The sequence below is a fragment of the Lipotes vexillifer genome, unplaced genomic scaffold (genome assembly GCF_000442215.2).
Source record: "Lipotes vexillifer unplaced genomic scaffold, Lipotes_vexillifer_v1.1 scaffold590, whole genome shotgun sequence".
Taxonomy (NCBI): domain Eukaryota; kingdom Metazoa; phylum Chordata; class Mammalia; order Artiodactyla; family Lipotidae; genus Lipotes; species Lipotes vexillifer.
In genome coordinates this window covers 1,270,824-1,278,215 of record NW_006778358.1, presented here as the reverse complement: position 1 = coordinate 1,278,215, position 7,392 = coordinate 1,270,824, and positions in this window count along the sequence as shown.

Here is a 7,392-nt window from a genome sequence, read left to right as displayed (position 1 = left end):
GGGGGGCGCTGCGCACGCACAGGCCGCGGAGCCGCCGCCTCCGCCGCGTCCCGGCGGCGCGGGGTGGGACTCGCCGCGGTGCCCCTTGTCGACCGAGGGGCGGCGGCGCGACGTTGATGGGGAAGCGGGCCGGGGGCGGCGCGTGGCCCGAAGCCCGAGGGCACCGCGCGGGGAGCCTGAGGGGTGGGCGCACCCAGAGATCCGAAGGCTCCCTGGCCGGGCCCTGTCGCCCAAGCCCCGCGGGGCCCGGGCCTGGGGTCCCCGCGCTGTCCGGGGACCGGCCGGGGCGTGTGGGAGACTGGCCGCCAGGGCCGGCGAAGTGAGCGCGGATGCGCGAGGAGGGATCGGGGCGCGCTGGGGCCGGGAGGGAGCGGGTTTGAGAAGCTCCCACTGCCCGCCTGGCGGGCACCAAGCCAGCCCCCATCCCCGGGTGGCCGCCTCGAGGCAGGCGGGGACGAGAGGAGGAGGCCGCTCCCGGAGGGGACCTGCTTGGGGCCCACCTGGACAGCTGGGGGCCCGGGAGAGATGGAGGCGTCGCTCTTGGCGGGCGCGAGAGACCGAGAAAAGGAGCATCTCTCAGGGTGTCCAGGGGCGACGGGGACCGCATCCCGGAGGTAAACGCGAGGAGAGCCGCGGGGACCGTCCCCGCAGGCGCCCAGGCTGGGCCGGCCGGCCTTCGGGGTACCCAGACGAGCCTCCAGCGGACTCTGCCTACTGTGAACTGAGATTCTCCTCAATGCACCGCTATTGTAAGCCAGAACAACCAAACTCGAAAAGTCTCCTTTCAATCTAGAAGGAGAAAGAAAAATCTGTTTTACAATACTTGCCCCAGTGATTTCAGGGTTAGTGATAGGCATGCTGAGTGTTCTACCTAAACTTAAGAACAGTAAGGCAGGCAGCAAAGCCAGCATCCATCTCTGTCCCAGCGCGCTGTGACCAGAGGGTCGAGGCCGCGAATGAAAAGCGCCTCAAGAAGGGAGAGAGTGCGTGAAAATCAGTGTACCTAAAATGAGGGTAAAAGAAGGCCTCGTGTGCAGGTCTGGATTCACTGATGTGTGACCTGGAGGCTCGCAAAGGTCCCAGGACTTAGAAGGAGCTGTGCCCGGTTTAATGTTCTGCCTCTGGAAATTAATGATTTTTGAAGGAGGGGTCGGCAAGTTATGTAGCCTGTCCTGCTTATATTATTTTGCACTGCCCCCTCACAACGCATCTTTTAAAGTTTACTGAGCATAATAAATTAATTTATTATTAAAAGTAATAAAGTGTGCACCCAGGAACGAGCCTATTACCTCACATTTCGCAGTGTAAAAGTTGTGTTCATAGTAAGCATGAGATCTCCACCTCCTGGGTTCAGGTATTTCACAATTATTAGAAAATATTAAATGTTTTCCATATTTTATGCCTTTAAAAGACCTTTTAAAATTCCAAACAGAGCAAGGCCTTGAGAAATAGGAAGCTAATTTACCTCGTAGCTCAAATTACATGCCCTATAATTAAAATGAAATTCTGGTAATTATTTATTGTGTTAGATATGTCAAATAGTATTATTTAAGAGATGTCCCAGCAAAACAGGAAGTTCTTGGGTACAGGACTCTCCTCAATAGCAAGTTCCTGAAAGGTGTGTTTTAATGCAGTTGGATCGTGTTTTAAAAATACCGAGACAACCTATTATTTAAAGGAATTCTCAGGGAAGGAGTTTTTTTTCTAGAGCAAATATCACCTTATGGTTTATCCATTCTGTCGACTAGCAATTTTACTTAAAGCAATCTCATTACACTGACCTTTGTCTAGAATGGGTTGATGAGGTTCTCAGTAGACCTTCAGCAAGCCCAGTTTGGTTTGGTTGGTCCCTGAACAAGCACCAGCCGCGTTGCTGGTGCTGATACAAACGCACACCTTGGTCTTAACGGTGAGAAAGTTGCAGTGAATCAATGAGAGGTCATCACCCTTGTTTAGTATTCTAAGTGTGCTTTTGTAAAATAAATGACTTAATAGTGTCATCTTTGATTCTGGCAAAGAGCACTTTTTAGGTTTGAAAGGGCTTTGCATTTCAATCACACGATGGCAATGTGGAACTGAATGGAACAATTAATTACTTTTTTTCTGTCAAAGTTTAAAAATCTGATAGATTTCAAATGGAGTTTTGGACCTTCCTCTCTCTCTCTTCCTCTTTTTAACTTAGCAGTTGTTTGAAAAGATAACTCCATAATACAGGTGATGGTAATGAATAGGAAGTTTTCTAAATTACCCGGAAGCCAAGAAGAGATCACAAAGTCATTAAATTAGATTCAGAGAGTGTTATCTTTCAGAGGGTACAGCTTTACTTTCAATGTACAAACTTTTTAGTTTAGGTTTGATTGATTTCAGCCAAAGACCATTACAAGATCTACAGACTTTATATTCAACAGTGTAAGAAAAAATTATGTACCTATAGGAAAAAATGCTGGAAAATAATATGGTCAACTATTAACAGTGGTTAGTTACAGCTGCATAGTGTTATTTTCATTTATACTTTTCAGTATTTAACACAATGGGTCTATATAGTTTATAAAAAGAAAAAGAGAGTTTTAAAAAATATTTACAAAACTTCCTTAGAAGTACAAGTTAGCATTGATTTCAGAGCATGGAAAAAATTACTCTTCCCAAAACAATTTCATAGATGACTAGCAATATGCTATGATTTTGATGCCTAAAATTATTAATGCTAAGTTTTGAAGACACTAATATGAAAAGAGAAACTAAAAATTACATATGTGTCTGATTTACTTTTTTCTGTAATTGATCAGAAACGAATATGTTCAAGTTACCCTCAAGGAGCTTCTGCTTCAAAGGACAGAATAAAAGGTCATGTTTAAGATCATCCAATTCTAGAACTCTACAACTCAGTGTTCTTGCTTTGAGGAGCCCAATGGGATCAAATTGGAAACATAGCAGTGGACTTGGTCTGGAAGCAGTTGCCATAAAGATTTGTGTAAGATTGACTTCATAGAATTATCTACACTGGTCACACAGAATTATCCCATATCATGTATTTAGTATAACCAACTTATTTAACAGATAGTTTTTATGGAAGATTTAGTCCCAGATGTTGGTGTCCAGTTTTGAAATGATCAGTAAGATAGAGTAGAGTAGACTCTACTCCAAAATAGAGTAGACTAGATATAAATTCAAGCCTTGTGGTCCTACATGTTGGCCTAGTGAAGTGTTTACTACATGGCTCACTGTGAATGCAGTGGGGGGGAGCTTCTGATTCTAGATTACTTAATTGTGTTCATATAAATATTGTCCTGTTTCATGAAGTCATGATTTCTGCCCATATCCAGGCTTCCAGAGAACAAAAAGAAGTTGTTTCCTTCCCCAAAACTGCAAGTTTTACTTTTGCCATCTCTGTGTCATTCCAGCTCAAAGCCTAGTTATAATTTACTTGGCCTAATTATGAAACCCAATTTTATACTCTCAGCATATCTCAACAGTTGGAGGTAGGAGGTGAGTGGCATGGGTAAATTATCCTGAAATCGAACATTTGCTGTAGATAAGCTAGAATTTACTAGTTCAGTTCTGTCAAGAGTTCTAGTTCTCCAGACCTGTGGTTGCCAAGAGGACGGAGGGTGGGGGAGGGATGGATTGGGAGTTTGGGATTAGCAGATAAAAACTATTATATGCAGAATGGATAAACAACAAGGTCCTACTGTAGAGCAGAGGGAACTATAATCAATATCCTGTGATAAACCACAATGGAAAAGAACATGAAAAAGAATATATATATATATGTATAACTGAGTCACTTTGGTGTACAGCAGAAATTAAGCACAACATTGTAAATCAACTATACTTCAATAAAGCTTTTAAAAAGTAATATTTCTCAATTTTAATAAATTCTTTAATAATATTTTTAAAGGGACCACACAGATGCTTCAAAATATTGTTCTGTAAAGAGGAATGGAAAAGATCCCTGGAAGTATAAATAAAAATTATTCAAATGTTTAACTATGAGGGAAAAAGAAAGAGACCAGTGTGGAATAGGGACAGAAGAAGAATTTCTCTGAATGTACCTTATTATCTAATTTTGGCTTTGGAAACATTTATGTTTTACATGTTGAAACATAAAATTAAATCAAAAGAAAATAATTATGGACAGCAGATAGATAAATCTCATGCATTTTTTTGGTTTGTTTATTCCTCTTTTATTCTGAGAAGAGGATTTGAGGCAGATTTAATCAGAGTACAGGTGTATGCCTTATGCATTTTGATTTTTCTATAATTGCTAGGGAATAAAACATTCGGGGAGCTCCTTGCCAGATCAGTTATGTAACCTGATGGCATTGTGTATTGGTAGCTGGTAACTTACTCCTACATCTGAAAAGTGACCTGAAAAACAAAAGTAAGTTTTGGGATGGATTCTGCTCTTGCCACTCAAAACACCATCACCACCACCACCACCTGACTTTCAGGATTCTATAGGGATTCTTCATATAGGTGAGCATTTGATGATTTGCTGACTTATATTTGGCTCCTTATGGTGAAACATACAAGGTAAGTGTGTATGTAATTTACCCTGACTCCTCAAACCTTAGGTCTGGCAAATCTTAATGAATAGAATGGAATGGAGGATGGAACTGATGAAAATGTAGCTACTTTTCATTTCCCTTTTTTCTCTTTCTCCAACTTCTGCTTTTTTTTTTTTTTTTTTAATGACCAGGATAACATAAAATGTCTGTAATTATAAGCATTCCTCATTTTATTGCCCTTTGCTTTATTGTGCTTGACAGATACTGCGTTTTTTTTTTTTACAAACTGAAGATTTATGGCAACCCTGTGTCGAGCAAGTCTATCAGTGCCATTTTTTCCCATTTTTTCAACAGCATTTGCTCACTTCCTGTCTCTGTGTCACATTTTGGTAATTCTCCAAATATTTCAGACTTTTTCATTCTTATTATATTTGTTATGGTAATCTATGATCAGTGATCTTTGATGTTACCACTACAGCTAGCTGAAGACTCAGATGATAGCATATTTTAGCAATGAAGTATTTTTCAATTAAGGTATGTACATTGTTCTTTTAGACATAATGCTATTGCACACTTAATAGACTACAGTGTAGTGTAAACATAACTTTTATATGTCCTTGGAAACCAAAAAATTTGTGTGACTCACTTTATTGCAATATTCGCTTTATGGTGGTGGCCTGAAACCGAACCGAAATTATCTCCAAGGTATGCCTATAAATACATTTAATAAAGCTTAACTTTTTATTCTCACTACCTATCCAAGGTCTATTTACTTTTAAAAGCACTTTTAAAATATCATTAAAATATCTCACAAAGATATCCTGTGTAATTCTAGCTCATTTTGATAATTTCTCTTCTGTTTTATATTTTGACAATCAGAATGAGAACTGCATTGGTCTTTACTTCTAGTTTGTAAGTCTGACATCGGCCACAAAATATTAAATTTCCTGAGGCTGCGAACTATTTAAGATATTATTTCATCTGGTTTCACCCTCTTATTTCTCACCTCCACCGCAGAACAATAATAGACATTAAATAACGCATTTTGAATTGAGTTTTCCATAAGCTTTTTTTATGTTTAACCTCCAAGTTGACAAGTGTATTATCCTTTCTGTTATACAGTTAATACTGACTGGACATCCTTAGCATTTGGGTGATATAAATAGAAATCAGATTTTCCAGCTTCTCAGACTTTACCATCCAAGAGAAGAGGTAGGCAAACAACACTCTTTTAATTGTTATTGCATTTTAATCAAATCTATTTTTCCTTTGCAATGTTACTAATTATGGTAGAGTAGGTATTATTTGATTAATTAATCAGGCAAACAAGTAGTGTACAGTCATCTCACATTAAGTACATAGGTTATCCCTAAGTTCCTCTACCTCCACCAGAGCAATTTTTATCCTTGAAAATGTTCCTGATTTCAAAATGTTATCCTACTACTTATTTACATGATTTTGCTTGTGACTCAGTAGATAGACTGGCTGGACAAGGGGTTAACATAACTGATGTCATTTTAATCTCTATATAGATCAATTAACTTTGTTTTAATTCATTCAGCAACTTCTTTGGAGTGTCTGCTGTGTGCTAGACATGGTGCAAGGTGCTGGGTATATAGTATTGAACAAAACAAACATGATCCCCCTAAGACTGGGAACAATGCAGGATGTGCTCTCTCACTCCTATTCAACACCACGCTGGAGGACCTAGCCAATGCAATCAGGCAAGTAAAAGAAATAAAAGGCATACACAATGGAAAGAAAAAATATTTTTTTTATTCACAAAAGATGAGATCGTTTATGTAGAAAATACCAGAGATTCTGTAAGAAAGCTGCCAGAAAGAATATGTGAGCTTGCTTAGCAAGGTCACAGAACACAAAGTCAATATACAATAATGAACTGTATTTATGTATACTAGCAGTGAAAAATTGGAAATAGAAATTTAAAAAACTGTCATTTAAAATCCACGAAATACTTAGGGATAGAGCTAACAAAACACATGCATGTTTTTATTTATTTCTTTATTTGGCTGCATTGGATCTTCATTTCTCCACATGGACTTTCTCTAGCTGTGTCAAGCAGGGGCTACTCTTCATTGCAGTACGTGGGCTTCTCATTGCCATGGCTTCTCTTGTTGTGGAGCACGGGTTCTAGGCATGCAGGCTTCAGTAGTTGTGGCACGCAGGCTCAGTAGTTGTGACTCTCGAGCTCTAGAGTGCAGGCTCAGTAGTTGTGGCACATGGAATTAGTTGGTCTGTGGCATGTGGGATCGTCCAGGACCAGGGATGGAACCCATGTTCCCTGCATTGGCAGGCAGATTCCCAACCACTGCAACACGAGGGAAGTCCCAAAATGTGCATATTCTGCTGAAAACTACAAAACATTAGGAATTCAAAGGTGACCTAAATAAATGGAGAGCTGCGATGTGTGAATGGATCACAAGCCTCAGTATTATTAAGATATCAGTTCTCCCTAAATTGGTCTATAGACTAAACAGAATCCCAATCAAAATCCTTTGGAAAAAGAAAAAGCACAGAACTGAGAGTAGCCAAAACAATTCTGAAAAAGAAGAAAAAAGCTGGAAGACTCACTTGGCCCTGAACCAAGATGGCGGAGTAGAAGGATGTGCTCTCACTCCCTCTTGTGAGAACACCAGAATCACAGCTAGCTGCTGGAAAATCATTGACAGGAAGACACTGGAATTCACAAAAAAAGATACCCCACATCGAAATACAAAGGAGAAGCCACAATGAGATAGTAGGAGGGGTGCAAACACAGTGAAACCAAATCCAATAACTGCTGGGTGGGTGACTCACAGACTGGAGAACGCTTATACCACAGAAGTCCACCCACTGGAGTGAAGGTTCTGAGCCCTACATCAGG